The sequence below is a fragment of the Cetorhinus maximus genome, chromosome 9 (genome assembly GCF_964194155.1).
Source record: "Cetorhinus maximus chromosome 9, sCetMax3.hap1.1, whole genome shotgun sequence".
In the NCBI taxonomy this organism is placed as follows: Eukaryota; Metazoa; Chordata; class Chondrichthyes; order Lamniformes; family Cetorhinidae; genus Cetorhinus; species Cetorhinus maximus.
Window position 1 is genome coordinate 138,993,697 of NC_135887.1, and position 20,629 is coordinate 139,014,325.

Consider the following 20,629-nt stretch of genomic DNA (forward strand, 5'->3'; position numbering starts at 1 on the left):
CTAGAAAATAGCAGATGGATGTTAATGAAGATAAACATAGGGTCATGATTACTGTTACAGGAAACCACAAACATATGTCCATGTTGTTCAGACATTTTCTAGCAAAGATTGTAAAAGAGAAACATCTGGATGTAATTATTGATCACTCATGAATGTTTTGAGTCAATGTGAGGCTGCAACTTACAAAACAAATTCAATATTAGAGACCCAACCTTTGCATTGTTTACGGATAAATATTAACTCACAGATCTGGCATCATTCTTGTAAATCTCATTGCACCCTGTCCAGTGCCTCTGCTATCCTTTTAAGAATATATTTATTTTTAATTCATTTATGGGATGTGGGCTTCGCTGGCTAGGCCAGCATTGATTTCCCACCCTTAATTGCCCTTGAGAAGGTGGTGGTGAGTCGCCTTCCTGAACCACTGGAGTCCCAGTGGTTTAGTTGCACCCCACAGTGCTGTTAGGGAGGGAGTTCCAGGACATTGACCCAGTGAATAGAACTGTACAAAGATCAAGTGTGGCCTAACTAAGGTTCAATACAACTTTAGGATAACATTTCTACTCTCAACTCTATCCTTTTAACAATAAGGTGAATTGTTTGGTTTACTTTTTCATAACTTTTAAAAATTCATTCATGGGATGTGTGCATCACTGGCTAGGCCAGCATTTATTGCCTGTCACCAACTATCTTGGGAAGATAGTGGTGCGCTGCCTTCTTGAACCGCTGTGGTCCATGTGGTGTAGGAACACCCACAGTGCTGTTAGGGATGGAGCTCCTGGATTTTGACCCAGCAACAGTGAAGGAACAGCGATATATTTCCAAGTCAGGATGGTGAGTGACTTGAAGGGGAACTTCCAGGTGTTGGTGTTCCCATTTGTCTGCTGCCCTGTCCTTCTAGATGGTAGCGGTCATGGGTTTAGAAGGAGCCTTGGTGAGTTCCTGCAGTGCATCTTGTAGATGGTACATACTGCTGCTACTGTGCGTCAGTGGTGGAGGGAATGAATGTTTGTGGATGGGGTGCCAATCAAATGGGCTGCTTTGTCCTGGATGGTGTCAAGCTTCTTGAATGTTGTTGGAGCTGCACTCATCCAGGCAAGTGGAGAGTATTCCATCACACTCCTGACTTGTGCCTTAAAGGTGGTAGACAGGAACAAAAACAGAAAATACTGGAAAAACTCTTCTTTGAGTCATAAGGACTCGAAACCTTAACTCTGTTTTTTTTCTCTCCACAGATGCTGTTAGACCTGCTGAGTTTTTCCAGCATTTTCTGTTTTTGTTTCAGATTTCCAGCATCCGCAGTATTTTGCTATTATCTAAGGTGGTCGACAGGCTTTGGGGAATCAGGAGGTGAGTTACTCGCTGCAGGATTCCTAGCCTCTGACCTGCTCTTGTAGCCACAGTATTTATGGCTAGTCCAGTTCAGCTTCTGGTCAACGGTAGCCCCCAGGATGTTGATGGTTGGGGATTCAGCAATGGTAATGCCATTGAATGTCAAGGGGCAATAGTTAGATTCTCTCTTCTTGGAGATGGTCATTGCCTGACACTTGTGTGGCGTGAATGTTACTTGCCACTTGTCAGCCCAAGCCTGGACATTGTCCAGGTCTTGATGGATTCGGACTGCTTCAGTATCTAAGAAGTCGCGAATGATGCTGAACATTGTGCGATCATCAGCGAACATCCCCACTTCTGACCTTCTGATGGAAGGAAGGTCATTGATGAAACAACTGAAGATGGTTGGGCCGAGGACACTACCCTGGGGACCTCCTGCAGTAATGTCCTGGAACTGAGATGATTGACCTCCAATAACCAGAACCATCTTCCTTTGTGCTAGGTATGACTCCAACCAGCAGAGAGTTTGCCCCTGATTCCCATTGACTCCAGCTTTGCTTAATAATGCCCTTATTAACCTGAATTTAGCACTACTTTTAATGCTTTCTGTATTTGCATGCCCTTTTGCTCCTCTACCTCAGTTAGATTCTTAATTTCCAAGTAATATTTCACTGCCTTAATTCTTACCCAAATGTAAGATATCACACATGTTGAAGCTAATTTGCCAATTATATGCCCATTCTGCAAAGTTTATTAATGTCTCCTTACTTACAACCACTTTTGTTGCCTATAATCTATGAGTTCCAATCTTTCCAGGAATGTTGCCTAACCTTTAATCTGTTTCCAGCACTTTTACACAGATTTCCAGTACTTTCCGTTCTCCCCCGCCCCGCCCAGTTCAGCTTGATCAGCTTTCATGATCAGGGGTTATTTATTGGAGCTTTCCCACTAAGATTAAATTGGCCTGTTGGAGTCCACGATTGGTTTGTATATGGTTGGCGGAAGGAATTGACTTAAGGACATAAGAATGGAGTGCTTAGCTACAGATATATTAGACAGTTTGAATGATTTGTTCGCGCTTTTTCATGTGTCCTAATGCTCTTATCAGAAAATTTAAACTGGCTACAAAACTAAGTCTAAGCCAGGATATATGTGAACTCTTAATGCAGCTATTCATGAAGATGGCAATGACAGCCTTAGAAACGGCTCAACACTGGTAACACAGAGCAGTAGCTGTGCTTTCAGCCGTTCATTACTAATTTCCTGCATGATCATTTAGCCCTGAGGTAGCCAGACATGATCAGTGGGGATTCATTTGCTGAAGTATTTCAGAGCAAGTGTGTATTTACATGTTTCAATTGGATGTTTTCATTGGAACTAAAAACTCGGTGCAATCCAAGGTCGTATTTGTAAACCACAGTAACTGGCGTCCCTGATGATAGATACACAATATAGTATCTGTCTTTGCTAGATTATACCCATCTAAAGCATTAATAAAAACCTTGTTCTGGTCGCAGCCCAAGCTACAGGGTAAAACTGAATCAATAAAAAGTAAATGTTTCATAGCAGAAATGTAGAGATGGTTGCGGGGGGAAATCAGGTTTTTATCTTCAGCAGCAGCTTGCAGCAGAGTGTCAAGAATCAATCTGATATACAAGTCAGCGTTCAAAGGATAAACGTTTCATGCCCATAATTCTTCTGATCAAAGTTTCACGCTAGGTGGTACGTTTATTGTGCCTTGTCAACCAAAGAGTCACGTGTGAAACTGTGAGCAAAGGATGGATATGGGTGTCTTATAAACCACTGCCTAGAGAAGGGTAATGGTTCTAGTGGCATAGTAAAGTTATTTCTGAAGCATGTTTTCCTGTCCTTAATTCCCTGCTATTCATCGGCTATTGTATATCAGATGTGCAGTTAGCTTTTACACTACATCAGCTTGAGGTAATAATATCACATAAATCTGGAATACACTTTTAGTGAGCATCATACCATTCCACTCCAGGGTTGGGCCGGGGGGGCGGTGGTAAGGGGGGGTGGGGGAGGGGGAGATGGGGGTCAAGGGTGGGGTGGAAGGCAATTTGAACTTTTAGGTGGCCAATCTGTGAAGCTCACTAGTCAACAGGCTTATAGGAGCAGTGAAGAGTTAACTGCAGTATGGAGGTCTCAGAGCTATTCTAATTTTTTGATCTAATCGCAGATTAAAGAGACCTTTGTATCTCAAAGACTATTTCTATACTTAGAGAAAACAAACAAGCTGAACCCTAAGAATATATATGTTTGTTGTTTAGGGTGATTTAAATTAAAGCAAAGCATTTAGTTAAAAGTCGGAAAACATGCTATGTTCAATGGTTAGAATGCTCTGTGTTTGATTATGTTAGTCTAGTCACTGATCCTTGTAACTGTACTTGATTGCTTGTGGGTGGAGCTAGAGAGCTAATTGAAGCAGAGAAGCTTCTCGAGAGAAAATACCTGGGTTCTGGGCTCAGACCATGTGTGTTTAGAAAATCTTGTTAATTCCGGGATGTTTTGAAGTTTTGTAAATAAATCTGCGGTAGATTTGGGACTAGTGCCATCTCTGCATTGCTCTGAGATAATTTAGACACCTAAGATATCTATCAAACTGGGGACACATAACAGACTATTGCATCTTTTAAGAGAAAACTGGATAGATACCTTAGGCAGAGTGAAATACGAGGTTAGCGAGGAGGCCAGTGGATTTAGAAGTGGAATGCTGAATGCCAATGACAGGATGGGTTGACTGGCCTCTTTCCTGCCTGTCTCATTCCATAACTCGATGGTTTTGTGATTCCCACAACTGGCACCACTATAGTGCCTCATTGTTGGGTTTACTACCTGTTTAGGCTGTACCACAGAGAAAGAGCTTTTCTCAGCCCTTACCTCTCTGCCATCTGCTACTGAATCCCTCATCTGCACCTTCTTTACATTCTGACTCAACAATTCAAACCACCACAAACTCTGTTTCCTAGCCAACAACTCAGTCCACCAACACCCTCCCCCACCCCCATCCTCCCACCCCACAACCCCCCTGGCAGCTGTCTGAGGCTGAACAAGATGTTTACAAATTTGGTGTCATGTTTGACCCAAAGATGAGCTTACAGCCACATATCCCTGCCTTCACTAAGACCTCCAGAGAAACAAAAAGAGGTAATCAAACTGCTATAAATATACTTTAGACCCCTAAATAGTCACAGGGAGATAGAAGAGCAAATATGTAAATGATTACTGAGAAGGGCTGAAACAATAAGGCAATAACATAGGGCATTTCAAATGCCCTCATATTAATTGGGATAAATTCAGTGTTAAAGGTATAGAAGGTGCAGAAATCTTAAAATACATTCAGGGGACCTTTTTTTTGTGGCTAGTATGTAGCAACCCCAACAAGAGAAGGGGCAGTTCTGGACATAGTTTTAGGGAATGAAGCTGGGCAGGTGGATAAGGTATCAGCTGGGGAGCACTTTGGTAGGAGTGATCATAATATAATTAGATTTAGGATAGTTATGGAAAAGGACAAAGATAGACGAAGGGGAGAATTTTGCCCTCGTCGGGCAAGCTTGGTGGGGGTGGGCAGGAATGGTCAGGAAGCCGACCGCAGTCCGTGGTAGGGGCCGGACCACAATTTCATGCTGGTGGGCCAATTAAGGCCTGCCCGATGTGAAACGCATGCTTCAGCGTTCAGCGCTGCATGTGTGGGGTGGAAGGAGGGTGAGCGCGCAGGTTTGAGCATCTCCACAGGCGCACACAAGAAAAGCTCCCTGAGCTGCCTCAGGGAGATGAAGATATAAAAAATTTTTTTAAAAAGCATTTTTAGATGTTAAGTGACATGTCCCCTCATGTGACTCTGTCACATGAGCTGGGACATGCTAGAAATTAGTATGAATTTAAAAGTTTTTTTTTAATGATGGATCGAAATCTCATCGCGCCCATGAATGAGGTTTCACAAAAAATGCAAAGGCCACTTGGCCCTTTTGCCTGCCCGCCAACCATAAGGTTGGACGAGCAGCAAAAAATGTATTTTAATTAGATTGTTAACGGCCTTAATAGGCCTTTTAATTGTTAGCAGTTGCGCTGCCAACTCCCGCACACACCCGCCTACCGAAATATTGCACGAGTGAGCGATGACATCGGGACGATCGCCCAACGTCATCGCATGTAATTTTACATTTGGTCAGGTCAGGCGCATGCCCCCGCCCCCGACAAGCAGAAAATTTTTGCCCCAGGAGTAAAAGTTTTAAATTGGGGAAAGGCCAGTTTTACTATTCTGAGGTGAGATTTGGCAAAAGTGGACTTGAAACTAAGGAAAGAGTCGTGTTGATTGGAGACCAAAAAGGAAATATGTGTAAGGTATAAGGCATGGGCATGATTCTTCATGAACACTTTGCACAAAAGAGGGAGACAAAGTCAAATTTTGGCTGAGGAAGAGGAGGAGTGTGAAATATTAGATGCAATAAACATAGTGAGGGAGGAAAAACTGAGGTGTTCAGCATCCTTGAAAGTGGATAAATGATGAAGCCAGGATGAAACATATCCCTTAGGCTGCTAAGGGAAGCAAGGAAATAAATATCAGAGGCTCTGACCATCATTTTCCAATCCTCCCTGAGTATATGCTCCACTGAAGGACTGTTAATGTTGTTCCACTGTTTAAAAAGGGAACAAGGGATAGCCCGAGTAATTACAGGCCAGACACTCTAACCTCAGTGGTGGGCAAATTATTGGAAAAGTTTCTGCGAGGCCGTATGAATGATCATTTAGAGAGACCTGGATTCATCAAGAACAGTCTGATTATGTCTGATTAAATTGATTGAATATTTTGAAGCAGTAACAAGGAGGGTCAATGAGGGTAGCGATTTGATGTAGTCAACGTGAATACTACCACGGCTTTTGACAAGGTCTCACATGGCAGACAGGCCTGAAAATTAAATGCTCATGAGATTCAAAGGTAAATAGCAAATTGGATCCAAAACTGGCTCAGTAGCAGGAAGAGAAGGATAATGGTCAACAGATGCTTTTGTGACTGGAAGGCTGCTTCCAATGGGGTTTCATAGAGCTTAGTACTTGCTGTTCATGGTATGGATCAATGATTTAGACTTAAATGTAGCAGCATGATTAAGACATTTGCCAATGATACAAAAATTGGCCACATGATTGAAAATGAGGATGAAAGCTGTAGATTGTGTTATATGTTTCTTCTTCCGACTTCCAGAAATGCAATGCCCAGAATTGTATACATTACTCCAGTTGAGGCCAACCCAGTATTTTATAATGTGTCACGACTCACTGGGGATAGCGCGCTGCAATATCAAGCCCCACTGCTCCCCGAGCCACCACAAATGGGAAAAGGTTTAATTAAACCAACTAATTGTTTAATTTAGGTTAACAGAATACGAGCATCAAGTTTGTTATGTTAATAAGTAAATAACTGTTTATTGAACAAACTGTCTTTAACCAGTGGCAAAAGAAAGAAATATGAACTACTAATTTATAACTCTATAACCTAAACTCTACCCCTTAAATCCCTATATGCACACATACAAGACACATAAGACACACAAAAACATGGATTTTAAGGGTGGGGTAAAACAGTTCAATAGCACCAATTCTGGAGTACAGGATTCAAGTGGTTGAGTTTGATCGATGTCTTCCAAATTCCTTTCATTTCTTTGTTGATGGCACGAGGTGGTCTTCCAGCACCTTCAGTCTTTAATTCACTGGTTGAGCACTTGCTTTTCAATGTCTCTAACAGTGATTTCTCCCTTTGCCTCCTGACAGGGGTTTTCAGTGAGAGAGAGCAGGTTATAAAGATATGAGGATAAAAAGTCAGCTAGCTATTATTGTAGAATTACTGGAATCTTACGCACACAGAAGAAAGAGGTTTTGGATCTTTTTCCTTTCATGCTGGGAGCTATTCTACTGCACTGCTCTCACACAAACCCTGGTCACCTGGTCAGGAGCCAATTAAAATTTTGTGGCCAAGCAGTTCCCCATTAGACCAGACTCCTCCTCAGCACCATCCTGTCTTTCATGGCACACTCTGTTCCAGGTCAGCAACGTTGTATATATCCCTCACACTGTTCCAGTAGACATGTCTTTCAACTGCGGCCATTGTAATTTTAGTCCACAGTCCAACACAAATGAAAAGATATGTTCTTTACAAAAGGTCCATCATAGCTTCTCATGTGGCCACTGATGTTAATCTATAGACATGGTTCAACGTATGCTGGGTTTTAAGTGCTCACAATCTGCCAAAAACATGGGTGGCTTGTGTGCCTACTTTGGCAGATAGAAGCAGAGGCGATACAACTGTGTGTATATTATTAATTCCAATAGAATTACAAGTAAAATGGCTTGTTACTAGAAAAATGAGAAGTAATAAGCTCTTCGAGTGTAATCAATTTTACCTGTGCAATTGAATAATCAGTGAACATTTTTTGCTGATAAACACCTTTTGGAGCCTATCATAATACTTCTGAAATTACCTAATTACAGCAGAAATCCCACGACCCTGTGCTCCTTAGAGGAAGGAGGTGTCAGAAAACTCGGCTAAACGCAGTTGCTAAATTTAACCTAACGCTCCTTTTGTGTGTCACAAATAATGAGGCATTGACAAAATTTAGGTGACAAATACTGTTCTGTGAAACTATTCAGGAAAATAGGCATCTAATGGGTATTTCTGTCTGTTCCCTAACAGCACTGTGGAGGTATGTGCACCACATAGACTGCAGCAGTTCAAGAAGGCAGCTCACCACCAACTTCTCAAGGATAGTTAAGGATGGACAATACATGCCGGCCGAGCCAGCGAAGCACAACCCCACAATTATTATTTTTTAAAAATGAAATGGATGTAAAATAGAAATCCATATCGCTAGTCTTTGTGTTTTTTTCCTCAAGTTGGAGACATTCTTCACATCGTTTCGAGTGAGGTAGGTTAGTGACACTGCATATAACTCCAACGTCGTTGGAAGTATTCCTACATATGCTAATCTCTGCTTTATTGTGATAGAGGGCCATTTCCCACTCCCTTATCCCGTTCAATTTTTCTTTTTGCACATTTCCATATGTGAAGCGAGCCTTTTGTGTCCCATTCCTCCAGCCATGTTCAAAATTGCACATTCTGGTTTGTGCATCTCATACTGGATTGATGCTCTGAACGTTATGTACGGCACTTAAGTGCCTATTAAGGGAGTTCACGGGCGATTTGGGATCATTACTGCAGTTTTTCCCTGTCTGCTCAGTTATAACGCATCCCAGCTTTCCAGGCTGCACAATGAATTGCAATTCTGGAGTCCACTTAAGAAAAAAGAAACAAAAAATTTAGTTCTCATTTAACACGCAGTGTGAGTGAACTAAAGACAAATTAAATCCCACTGTGAGCAATTACGAGAGATAATCCCTGGCGCAGCACTCTGTGATGCAACAGGTCAGTAAAATAACATGCCGCATGACTGGCTTGTCATCAGCTAACAACTTCATCACTTAAGTAGTTTCCCTTTCAACAAAAATATCATTAAAGATGTATCTTTGAATGACATGAGCTGTAACATTCATCAATTTTATACTCTGCAGGCAAAAGTTTCGGCAATCTGATGACTTCAAATTTTTTGCAGTCACCAGGCTGCATTCGCTTTGCAGTTTTCACTTTTTTGATTTTTGTCAATTTTTCATACTTATAACTCTATTGACGTCAAGTAGGCAGTACTAAATCTTAGTCCCGAAACTGATGAATACCATGGAAAAAAAAAACCCCAACAGCGTAACAGGCTAAAAGCAAACGATGAATGAAAATGAAGGAATGGCCACTAAAAGCTGAGCAATTAAAACTGATGTATCAGGAGTTGATTTTCTACTGCTGCGTTACTGTGATTTTCTCAAATTGTTTGACAAAGTAGACTGCATGGGCTTTAAGCAGTTATGACAGAAAAGCATCTGTTCTGGATAAAGGGAAAATGGGAACAGGAGGCTATTTAGCTCCTTGGCTCTGTTTCTACCATACAGTGAGATCATGGCTGATCTGTGACTTTCCTCCATAAATGTTCCTCTGTCCCGTAAAACTTAACCTTTGGTTAACAAAAATCTATCAATCTCAGATTTAGGTAATCGTTAAACCAGCACCAACTGCCATTTGTGGAGGACAGTTGCAAACTTTTATCACTCTTTGTGTAAACTTCACTCCTGAAAGGCCTGGTCTAATTTTTAGACTCTGTCCCCGAGTCCTAGATTCCCCAAACAGTGGAAATAGTTTCTCTCCATCTACCGTATCAGTTCCCCTTCATGCCTTGAAAACTTTTGATCAAGTCATCACTCAGTCTAAATTCCAGGGAATACAACCCTAGTTTATGTAATCTCTCCTTGAAATTTAACCCTTGGAATCCAGCTGCCATTCTAATAAACCTCTAGATATAAAGACTCGCAACCCATTTAATTTTGGATTTTTTTTTTGCACCTGTCCATGACATTTCAATGATTGATGCACATGGATCCCAAGACTCTATAAGCCTGCACTGTTTACAGTGTTTCACCATTTAGAAAGTTTTCTGATCTATCTTTAAGTCAAAAGTGAATGACCTCACACTTCTCTATATTGAAATCTATTTGCCACTGTGTTTTCTATTCACTTAATCTGTAGATACGTCTTTCTAGTTTTATGCTTCCACCTACATTGCTTAGAATATCATCCATCTTTGTGTCACAAGCAAATTTGGATATGTGGCTCTCTACCCCATCATCTAAGTTGTTAATAAAGAGGGAAACATTTGAGACCTCAACACAGACCCTTGCAGGATACGACAATTCACATTCTATTGATTAGTATACCTGCCCAATGTCCCCACTCTCTGTCTCCTGCTGCTCAGTCAATCACCTAACCAGGTCAATAGTTACCTCTCAATTCCATGAACTTCAACTTTAGCTAATAGTCACTTATCCTGATTGCATAGTTTCTGGAAGTTCATATAATAACATCCATAGGAATTCCCCTGTCCACCATTTTAGCTACGTCTTCAAAATCAAGTTTGCCAGAGATGACCGATCCTTTGAGAATCCATGTTGACCCTCTCTATTCAGCTGCAAGTTTTCGAGGTGTTCTGTCACTTCTCCCTTTATTATAAATTCTTAATGGATCTTGGCAACATGTTAGATTTGCTGCTCTACAATCCCCTGGTTTCCCTCTGTCACCTTTCTTAAATAACCGTATGACATGCATAAGGTTTCAAGCATAGGAATGGTTCCTGAGTCAAAAAGACTTTGGAAGATTACAGTTAGGGCAGTTCCAATGTTCTGACCCAATTCTTTTAAAATCTTGGAATGGAAGCCACCTGTCGGGATTTGTCACTTTTTAGTGCCCTTATTTTCTTCACAGCTATTAATCTGTTTACATTAATTTTGGTGAGTCCCTGTCCCTGATTCAATAGCAATTTCTTTTGCAAACCGCTTCCTTTACTGTAAGTGATGCAATACAATTATTTAACACATCCATCATGTCCTTATCTTTATTTAATACATCAACGTTGTCAGTTTTTTAGGGGCCCGCATTTCTCCTAACCATCCTTTTTGACCCTCATGTAGTTGCACACGATTTTTTTGTTGGACATTTAATACTACTTTGTTAATTATGATGATGACTGAATTAAAAGGCCTCATTGTTGGGAGCAGTTTTTGTGCAATTGCACATTGTCGTTGGTTAATTTTTCCCCAATATATTCTTATGATAACACACCTTCCTCCAAGAGGTAATCAATGCCAATAATTGCGGGGCAAGTTAGACATGTTTACTTTTACCCACATCACCCACGCCCTCCATGTCACTATTACTTGACACTCCACCCAGTGCTTTAGCTGAGAACTAACTAAACTCATGCAAGCTCACATTGATGTTCATGTGCAGCATAACTTTAAAGGATAGACTACTTAGTGAGCTTGCAGGTTTTTTGTCTCTGACAACAGCATTGTATTCTGATAAACTATTTCTCTTTAATTAGATGTTGTCAATTTCCATAGCCTGAATTGTTCAAATTTTCAGATTCCTCTGGAACAGCACAATTCTTCATCATTTTAATAACTAAGCATCAGTCTTGTCACAACAATGTCACAGGTACCTTGTATTTCATAAAATGATGGTGTGTCATAAACTGAAGTTATGAAACTGTAATTACTAATTGTGTCATTGCATTGCACAGGAACATGGATAAAGGTTTAAGAAGCATTTTGAAAGAAGGAAAACCCTGTTTTATTTTTATAACTTTTCAGGAGCACATATGAACATAATTCTAGAAAACTTACTGACAATTACCATGTTATGTTCCTTTTGTCAGGTCGCTTTGCTGGTGAACACAGTTGCACACCTGTCTACCGACGGGTGAGTTGGCAAACAATATACTGCAGACGCAGAGACCAGTATGAGATGAAGTGCATGCCGTTTATTTACACAAATAACAGAGCATTAACACAATGCATGCTTCTCCAACCAGACCCTATTCTAAGCTACTGATTAACATTGTAGCCCGAGCTGCACAGCAATTGAGGGGGTAACACAGTCACGTGGTCAATCTGCTCACATTCTCTTAAAGGTGTACTACACCTCGGTTAACCACATCCCTCCCCCTTTACTCAAAAGTACAATTTGCAATTTTTACTATATATCAACTATATACACAAATAAGCTATTTACAAATTCAGTCTCTCTGGGGGCTTCTTCAAGCGTGTCGAACGTCGTATTTCTACGTAGTTTATCCGAGCCCTCCCTCTCAGGAGTTATCTGTCCACTAGGCTCTCGAGTAGGAACCTGTAAGTTTGTTTCTTTGACTCCCTCAGGCTCAACGGATCCTACAGGTTCTTCCAAAACAAGGGAACTTCCTTCCATGTGGTGTAGACTCCAATGGGAATGTTTGGCACATCCTTTCTTGTAGATCTGCTTCCCTGAGGTGATCCATGTGTCTCCTAATTATCCGACCTTCGACCGATATGTGATAGGAAAGGAGTCCTGTCACTGCACTAACTTCACCTGGTAGCCATTTGGGCCCATCTCCAAAGTTCTTTGTAAAAACTGTGTCTCCAACAGTGAAGTTTCTTTCATAGCTGTGGTAATCATGTCCATTTTTATGGGCCTCCTGACTTCCCTCTACCCTTCCCCATAAGTTTGGCCTCAGGAGACTCAAGCGTGTCCTGAGGCATCTCCTCACTAATAACTCTGCGGGGGTAATACTGGTGGTTGTGTGTGGCGCAGTCCTGTATCTGAGTAGGAAATGTGATAATCTTTGCTATAGAGTCTCCATCCAGTTGTTTTCATTCCGGACTTGAAGGTCTGGACTGCTGTCTCGGCCAACCCATTGGATGCAGGATGGTATGGCGAGGTCTTAACATGTGTTACACCATTGAGACTCGCAAACCTTTGAAATTCCTCGCTGGTGAATGCCGTTCCATTGTCAGACACTATTATCCATGGTAACGTGTATATCGCAAAACTCTGACACAATCTGTCTATGGTGGCGGCAGATGTGGGTGATCTCACCTCATATACATCCATCCACTTCGAGTGAGCATCTATAATCAAGAGTAACATTGTGCACACAACAGGCCTCACGTAGTCAACGTGGAGGTGGACCCTGACCTTCCTGGCCATTCCCGGGGATGCAGTGGAGCAAAAGTGGGGGGCAATTTCTGCACTTATTGGCACCGCATGCAGCTTTTAACCAAGTTTTCGATTTCTGTGTCCATCCCTGGCCACCATAAGTAGCCGTGCGCCAACATTTTCATTCTAGAGATGCCAGGGCGAGCGCTATGCAATTCGGTCAATAATGACTGTCTTCCTCTGGGAGGCACAGTGACTCTGGCTCCCCACAGCAAGATGCCATCCTGGCAGGCGAGCTCATATCTCCTATTAAAATAGGGCTTCATTTTGTCCGACTTTGGCTCATTAGGCCAACCCCGTAAGGCTTGTTCCCTGACGTGAGACAAAATTGGATCGCGGTCTGTCCACTTTCTTATTTGTTTGGCATGTACTGGTGACGAATCCAGAAAGTTAAATAACAAGACAAGTGTTTGGGGAGCAGGGACGTTCACATTGCTGTCTTTCAGGGGTAATTGGCTCCGTGCGTTGGCATTTACAATCTGGCTCCCCAGCTAGTAGATAAAAGCATATTCATAAGCAGCTAGAGTCAGCCCACCTTTGGATGTGTGCCAAGGCAACTGGGGGTATTGCCATATCTTCCCCAAACAAGCCTAGTGGTGGCTTGTGATCGGATACTATGGTGAAGTAGCGACCATGGGTGTATTGGTGGAACTTCTTAATGCCAAATACAATGGATAAGCCTTCTTTCTCTATTGGTGAGCATCTTCGTTCTGCCACACTGAATATTCTCAAGACGTAGGCAATGGGCCGTGTGGAGCCATCCACCATCCAGTGGGAGAGTACTGCCCCTATTCCATTAGGGGATGCATCGCAGGTCAAAATTAATTCTTTCTTTGGGTCAAAATGCACCAACAGGGCTGATGAATGTAGCAAGTGCTTTACTGCTGTAAAAGCCTGTTGTTGTGGAGCTTGCCAAGTCCACCTGTGATTTTCCTTGAGTAACCCGTATGATGGAGCCAGTACTGTCGACAAATTTGGGAGAAAACGGCCAGAGTGGTTAACCATTCCCAAGGAGGACTTGAGTTCTATGGCATGTTCCGGTGCTGGAATCTCCCGAGTAGCTCTCACCTTGTCTTCTACTGGGCGAAGGCCCTGTGAGTCAAACCTATAACCCAAGTAAACCGCTTATTTTGCTTGGAAGGTACATTTTTCTCTTTTCAAACATACTCCGGCTTGTGAGAAACGCTTCAATACCTCTTCCAGGTTAGCCCGGTGTTCTCCATCAGTTAGTCCTGTTACTAGGACATCATCGAGAAAAACCACCAGATGGGGCAATCCTTGAAGTAAATTTTCCATTGTCCATTGGGAAATGGCACGAGCCGATGAGACTCCGAAGGGTAACCTGATGTACCCCTGTGTGTGTTGATAGTCACAAAATCCAGAGAGGCCTTTTCTAGCTCGATTTGCTGGTAAGCGTAGCTCATCTCAAGTTTTGTATATGCAGTTTCCCCCTGCCAGCTTGGAGTACAATTCATCAATTTTCGCTGTAGGTGTAGGATGCCTGTCTAGTCTGGCCACTTTGTTAATGGTCAACTTGTAGTCCCCACTTATTCGCGCACTCTGGTCCGGCTTTAGTACTGGAACTATGGGTATTGCCTGTTCGGAAAACTGTACAGGTTGTAAGACTCCCAACCTTTCCAGCCTGTCCAGTTCAACATCAGCTTTCTCTCACAATGCACAGGGGACTGGCCTCACCTTCGAGTGTTTGGGGTTTGCCCCGGGATCCATGTGCATTTTAGCCTGCAGTCCCTGAATCTTCCCGAGCTCTTCCCTAAACACAGAGGCATGTTTCTGTAACAATTCTTGCAGATTTTCCATTCTCAGTTGGAAAATCTCGGTCCACTCCACCTGTATGACAGTTCTGACCAAGTAGACTTGGGCCCTGCCCTGCTACCACTATCAGGGGTAAATTAACAGACTGGCTTCCATACTTGCATATATCTCTTACTCATATGTCTTCACCAGTATATGTCTTTAATTTAGCATCTGAATTTTCCAGATTTAATGAGTGGTCTCCTCCATTCAGATATTTGAACGTATGTTCCCCTATGAGTGTCATGGATGCCCCTGTATCCATCTCCATTCAGGTGGGCTTTCCGTTGACTTCCACTGTCACGTACATTGGCTCTGTTTTACCCATTTTTAAGTTGTGTAAATATCTGACTGTTTCTTCTGGTTCGTCTATTATGTGGATTTCATGATTTCTACCTTTCTGTTCAAAATTTTGTCTCACTCTGTCTTTACAATATCACACAATGTGCCCATTGCAATGGCAGTAGAAACACTCTATTCTTTTAAATTGTTGTTCATTTGCAGGCCACATGTTCCATTTCTGCTGTTACTAATGTGGATTTTCTCTGCTGCTTTTTGCTGGTGTGTTAATGGTGGCTGTTTCCCGCCTGTCTGCAGAGCCCTGTACTTCCGCACCATTTCTAACCGGTGTTTCCCTCCCGATGTGAAGGACGGCACCATTCTGTGCTCCCTTGATTGCTCCTGAATCCCTGACTGCGTCTCCACGGCGAGCGCCAACTCCAGCACCTTGCTGAAGTCTAAATTCATTTCTGACAACCTTTTAAGAATGGCATCTTCATTAATCCCGCATACTAATCGGTTTCTTAACATGTCGCTAATCGATGTTCTGAACTCACAGCGCTCTGTCAGTTGTTTCAAGGCTGCTGCATAGCAAGTGGCTGTCTCTCCAGGGGCGCAACACTTCGAATTAAATTTAAAATGCTGCATTGTTACCAAGGGTTTCGGCTGAAAGTGTCTTTTCACAAGATTCACCAACTCATCAAAGTTCTTGGAATCTGGGGCGTTGGGTGCCGTTAGACTATGAATTAGGCCGTATGTTTTACTACCACATGTCGATAATGGGATCTTCTCCTCCCCTGATGTGTCGTTGAACAAAAAGTAGAACACGAGGCGTTCGATATAATGTGACCAGTAATCAGTGGTCTCATCGAATGGTTCAATATGGCTAACCTGTGGCATACTGGAGGGAGATAACTTTGACGACTATGGTGAAGGCTGTTCTGACAATTGGCCTACAAGGCATGGCTGATTCACTTCAGTGGAATTTTCACGGCTTTCTTTGGTGTCGTCGACTGGCCGTGTTTTGCCTCATCGCCAGTCGTTATGTTCCTTCTGTCAGGTCGCTTTGCTCGGGAACACCTGTCTACCGACAGGTGAGTTGGCAAACAATATACTGCAGACGCAGAGACCAATTGAAGGTAAAGCACATGCTGTTTATTTACACAAGTAACAGAGCACGAACACAATGTGTGCTTCCCCAACCAGACCCTATTCTAAGCTACTGATTAACATTGTAGCCCGTGCTGCACAGCAATTGGGTAATACAGTCACGTGGTCAGTCTGCTCACATTCTCTTAAAGGTGTATTGCACCTCAGATTACCACATGCACAGTTGCTCTATTGCTGGTCATGCGATAGGACAATAAGAGTCTTATCTCCAAACAACATCAATGTCCTACAGTTGATGTTCATAAACTTATTTTTTTAATTGATGATTAATTTTACATCTACAGAGCTACAGAATGAGAGTTATTATTTATCCTTTCGTGGGATGTGAGCATTGATGGCTAGGCCAACATTTGTTGCCGATTGCCCCTGAAATGGTGTTCGTGGTGTGGTGCCTTCTTTTGCCTCTGCAGTGGTGGAGTTATGAAGGGAGTTCCAGGATTTTAACCCAGCAACAGTGAAGAAACAACAGTGCCAAGTCAGGATGGTGTGCGGCTTGGGGGGGAACTTGCAGGTGGTGGTGTTCGCATGCATCTGCTGCCCTTGTCCTTCTAGGTGGTTGATGTCACTGGATTTGGAAGGTGCTGTTGAAGGAGCCTTGGTGAGGTCCTACAGTGCATCTTGTATATGGTACACACTGCTGCCACTGTGCATCAGTGGTGGAGGGAGTGAATTTATTTGGGGTGAATGGGGTGCCAATCAAGCATGCAGCTTTGAGCGGATGGTGTCTAGCTTTTTTTGAATGTTGTTGGAGCTGCACTCATCCAGGCGAGTGGAGAGTATTCCATCACACTCCTGACTTGTAAATGGTGGACAGGTTTAAGAATTAGTAAGGAGAAACTATTCCCAGTGGCAGGTGGATTAGTAACCAGAAGACACAGATTTACAGTAATTGGAAAAGATCAGAGGGCAGATGAGGAGATGTTTTCTTTTATATGCAGTGAGTTAGTATGATCTGGAGTGCACCGCCTGAAAGGACACAGGTTCAACGGTACATTTCAAAAGGGAATTGAATATATACTTGAAAGGTAAAGATTTGCACAGCCAGGGAGAAAGAGGAGAGGAGTAGGAGTAATTGGATTGTGCTATCACAGGCACTCGTTCTGTGCTGTGCGATTTTATGGTTCTCTCAAAAATTACAGAGAAGAGGGAGGCCATTCGACCCATTGTATCTGTGTTGGTTTTTTGCTAGAGCAATCAAAGTCTAATGTGACTGCCCCACACTCTTCACATTCCCCAATATCTTCCTCTGCTTCTAATCTTTATTCAATCTTTAGAAAATGTAGCAGTTTTTAGAAAAGAAAGGAAGACTTACATTTGTATAGCACCTTTTACAATCTCAGGATGTCTCACAGTGGTTTCCAGCCAGTGAAGTACCTTTTTTTTTTCAGTTGTTATCACTGTTGTAATGCAAGAAGTAAAGCAATTAAGTTTTGCACAGAAAATTCCAGAAACAATCATGTACAATGACCTGATCATTTATTTTTTGTGATGTTCATTGAGGGATAAATGTTGTCCAGGACTCCAGGGATAACACCCCTGTTCTTCAAAAATAACATCATGAAATCTTTTACATCCACCTGAAAGAGCAGACAGGGACTTAGATTAACATCTCATCCAAAAAACAGCACTGTCAATCGTGCCATACTCCATCAGTACTAAATTGGGCTGTTAGCATAGATGTTGTTTTCAAGTCCTACACTGGGTCTTGAATCCATAACAATCTGCTTCAGAAATGAGAGTCCACCAATTGAGCCATGGCTGACACATTAGTTCTGATGAAGCATTACATAAACATAAGAACATAGGAGCAGGCCCATCGAGCCTGCTCCACCATTAACTAGGGTCATGGATCATCTGATTATGGTCTTAACTCCACTTTCCTGCCTGTCCCCCCATAACCCTTGATTCACAGAATCCAGAATCACAGGATCTTTATGGCACAGGGGAAGCCATATGCCCCAATATGTCTGCACTGGCTCTCCAAATGAGTAATTCACTTATTAACATTCTCCTGCCTTCTCCCCATAATCCTGCACATTCTTCCTTTTCAAAGAACAGTCTAATTCCCTCTTGAATGCCTCGATTGAACCTGCCTGAACCACACTCTCAGTCAGTGCATTCCAGACCTTAAGCACTTGCTGTGTGAAGTTTTTCCTCATGTGGTTTTTGCTTATTTTATTAATTATATTAAATCTGTGCCTTTCGTTCTCAATCCTTTCATAAGTGGAAACATTTTCTCCCTATCTACTCTGTCCATACCCATTATGATTTTGAATACCTTCATTAAATCTCCTCTCAACCCTCTTCTTCAATAAAAACTAAATACTGCAGATGCTGGAAATCTGCAACAAAAACAGAAATTGCTGGAAAAACTCAGGTCTGACAGCATCTGTGGAGAGGAAGACAGAGTTAACGTTTCGAGTCCGTATGACTCTTCATCAGAACTAAAGAGAAATAGAAATGTGGTGAAATATAAGCTGTTTAAGGCAGGTTGGACTGGATGAAGCTGGATAGAGGGTCAGTGATAGGTGATGAAAGAGTGCACTCTCGATTTTGGGATGCCCTGCGGACATTACGCTGGGCGGGCCTTAATTGCCCCGCCCAACTAAAATGGTGGTGCGCCTCCGATCGGGGGCTCCGATCGGAAGCTCGCCTGTACATGCCCGCCCTTCAACTTTCCCCCCACCAATGGAGGGAAAATTCAGCCCATGGTTAAGTTAGACATTAGTACAAAAGAGAACATGGACAACAATTGAGGTAGTGCAGTAGCTATGACCACAGCCAGTATTAATTGCTGTGCTAACCAAATCCCAGAAGGAAACTTGGCTTATGGATTATTATGACACAGCCGATGGTAAAGGCTGAGTTGTTCAAATCCCAAAGGGAGACTTGAAACAACTGTCATTATCCATCTTTGCAATTTGTATGTTTTGAGATGCAGGCTTCGAATCCAGTAACAATAAGACCACTGAGTTTCAAGAGATTTTTTTTAATAAAACTAAATTAAACATTTATTAGTGCAAGAAAGATTGTAAACACATACATACATCTACAAAATTATTACTATAATAACTACAGAAATCCCCTAATTAATCTGACTCTCAGTTACACCCCTATTAAGGCAACAGTAAATCTCATAGATTTAAAGAGACACCTGGCAAAGCACAACCTGGACAGTCACATTAAAAATGAGTTTCTTTCAGTCCTGAGTCCTTGTAGACAGACTGGAGGTTTACAGACTGGAGGCTTCTCATACTTAATGGACTTTAAAATGTCTCTACATTACACACAATCCCCTTTCTCCTTTATACATATCTTTCTCTTTGAATGTACATTTTCCATTATATCACTAGGCTTTTAACTTTACCTCTTCTAACAATAATATCCTTTCATCCCACCAATTTTATTAGTAAACTGAAAAAAATATTAACACATTGCTTGGCATCATCTAGCTAGGTGTAAGATTTCACCCACAGTCTTGAATGGTTCATTCAACGAATGCAAATGTACACTTTACCTTTTAACTTCCTTACTGTTTCCCTCAATTAACATCTCAAAACTATTATACATCAAAGCACCCAGGCTAGCCGGCTTTAATCCAACCCTCTCCAACTCTGCAGTGGAATTCAAACAACAGAATAAACCTGCTTTTTGCAGCTCAAGACTGTCCAGAGTTGATTTGATGGCTGATTCAAACTGCACCTCCTCCCAGCCCAGAGCTAACAGCTCCCAGCTCATTTCTAGCTAAGCTCTCCATAGTAACTCTAAAATACGTTTTTTCCCCTTTCATCTCCATTTTCATTATTCTCACACCTCTTTGAAACTCAAATCCTTCCAAATATAAAATGTTTTATGTCCCTATCTCATTGTTGCTTTTGGGTCAATAAAATATTATATCCCCACTTCTATTTACCTATAGAACTCCTTCAAGATGCAAGCATATTTTGCCACCTCTAACTCCCCTTTGATGTTCAAACAAACTCATCTTTTCAAAAAAAGGAAAAGGTTAAATCTAACCCATTTACTTGTACCTCAACCTAACCCCTCTATCCTTTTCATGTTTTAAACCCTCCAGACAACCTGACTCCTATTATCTCTTCCCAGCTTAATTAAATCACACACACACACACACACAGACACACACACACCCAGCCTCCTTTACAGAATAGCACAATATTCCTCCAAAATATTTAAAAAATAACATCCATTCTCATATCGTGTTGTGGAGTCTAATTTTAGTGGTGGGTGCAGAAGTGGGAGTGATTCCCACAGGGGGGATGCGGGCATGGGACATGCCATCTTGCGCTGGTCAGCTCATTACATATGCATCAATGTGGACCATGATGAATCTCGTGGCGGGGGGCAGGCAGGAAGTCAATGTCCCCACCGTTACCT